Source organism: Triticum aestivum, chromosome 4D (genome assembly GCF_018294505.1).
Source record: "Triticum aestivum cultivar Chinese Spring chromosome 4D, IWGSC CS RefSeq v2.1, whole genome shotgun sequence".
Classification (NCBI taxonomy): Eukaryota; Viridiplantae; Streptophyta; class Magnoliopsida; order Poales; family Poaceae; genus Triticum; species Triticum aestivum.
The window spans coordinates 308,651,367-308,653,686 of record NC_057805.1 but is presented as its reverse complement, the minus strand read 5'-3'; positions in this window follow the sequence as shown (position 1 = coordinate 308,653,686).

The following is a 2,320-nucleotide window of genomic DNA, read 5'->3' as shown; positions in this document are numbered from 1 at the left end:
AGTTAGGTTAGGTTAGTTAGCCTTTGCCGTCGGCCAAGCCTTTGCCGTCCGCTTTTTTTTATCTTTGCCGGCAAAGAGGGGGGCCGTTAAGTTTTTTCTAATCGGCTCGTTAGTGGGGGCCACCTCTCTCTTTGCCGTCAGCCAGCTGACGGCAAAGAATTGACAGATGGCAAAGACCTTCTTTGCCGTCTACCAGTTGTTTGCCATCTTGTCGTGGAATTGTCACGGCAGATGTCCTCGTGCAAGGACTTAGTCGTGGAGCCATCGCAGCTAGGAAGCTTAAAGGGGTTAAACGGGACAAGGGACACGATAATTATACTGGTTCGGCCCCTTACGGTGAAGGTAAAAGCCTACGTCCAGTTGAGGTGGTATTATTTAAGGTTTCGATGACCAGGGAGCTTAATCGCTATGCCTGGCTATCGATCTGTTGTCTCTCGTCCTAAACCGCCGCCGGGTCGTCCCTTTATATAGAGAGGTTGACGCCCCGGCGGCTCTCAGAGTTCCGGGCCGGCTTATAACAGTGTCCGGCCCGGACTTTTAACTATCCTAGCCTTACACTACAAGTCTTGCCATAACGGCGGTTCATCACTACGGGCCTTAAGCCGCCTCCGGGTCTTAAGCCCATTACTGACCCGCCTTCCGCAAGCTTGGTACCGGGCTTCACGTGACGATCATTATAACGTAACCCGGCCCCTCCTGGGCGGGTGACTCTAATGGTTATATCCTCAACATTAGGCCCCAGATTGATTTGAACCGGTTCACGTCAATCTTCAAAATCTTCCGGCTTCTGCTTGTGTAAAGGTTATAACCCGCCATAACGTCATCTTCTGGATTCTTGGTAACCTGCCATGACGTCATCTTCCATTAAATTCATTTTTTATTCTGTCATATCCCAACGGATCTTATCTTTAATGACCATCCCGAAAATCGAGGCGTTCTGCGACAAGATAATCATGTCTTCCGCCTCCTCTTTTCCCGCGCCCATTTACCAGCCGGCCCTTATAAATAGGCCTGGCCCATAGGTCTTCGTCACTCTTCCCCTCCATCGTCTTCCTCCTCCGACGCTCCAGAGCCCAAGCTCCGCCGCCGCCGCCGCGCACCTCGTCTTCACCGACCAAGGCCGCTGCATCAACCTGTCTTGACCAGAAACCTGCGGCACGCCTCCGCTGCCCATCAGCACCAGTAAGTCCTTGCCGTCCCGTACCTTAGATCCGCATTAGGGCTCGCAAGTTCTCTGTGTTCTTCGTAGTTCGTCGCGATTTCTTCACAGTTCCGCCACCAAGGTTCCTTTTGATCCAAAATGGTACAGACTCCCTGCGGTAGTAGTTTCTCACCCATTTTTATGCTAGTAGATCCCTTTTGTCCGCAAAAAGACCTCGTTTAGAGCTTATGAACTTCTCTGTATCAGCTTTTTAGGTCTAGAAAATTTTCCTTTCTAGACGATCGTTTGATCCAAAATAATCCCTGCAATCTGTGAAACTTGTTTGTGCAACACTTAGACAAAAAACTGCATCTGTTAACCATGGCGGCTCATATCGCCGGCTTAAAAGAGGCCATGCTTTGTGAAATTTTAGGCTCATCCATAATAGAGTTTTAAACAACTTGAACTGCTTATAATATCCACAGCGGCTTAGATAACCCGACACAATTAGCCATATATCATTAGGCCCCTTCATAAGCCGCCATCTTGAATACTGAACTGAAATCTTCCTCCGGCTTAAATTTGAACCGGAAATTTTCTTTTGTCATAGGCTTCCGTCATTCACAATGCCGCCCAAGGCTCCCAAGGCACCCATTACGTGCAACTGGGTGAGATCCAACGTTACTGATAATACCTTAGATGACTTCGTGAAGACGGGTTACCTGCCTAAGAAGGAGGTCATGTCCTATCGTGCCCCTGACCCGTCCGAAGAAAGACCTCAACCAAGAGACGGAGAGGTTGTTATATTTGCTGATCACATGAGCCGGGGTTTTGCACCTCCCAGCTCAAAATTCTTCAGAGATGTTCTGCACTTTTTCGATCTACGACCTCAAGACATTGGACCCAATTCCGTGTCGAACATTTGTAACTTCCAAGTGTTCTGTGAGGTGTACCTTGGAGAAGAGCCCAGCCTACTGCTCTTTAGGGAGCTGTTTTATCTGAACCGCCAGAACGAGTGTGCCAACGGGCCTAGCTTGGAACTTGGCGGAATTTCAATCCAACGATGGAGGGATTGCCTTTTTCCTTATGCTGAGCCACCAAGCCACCCAAAAGACTGGAACCAGACATGGTTCTACTGCCAGGACACCTCTCCGGCTAACGAGAACCCTCTGCCCGGCT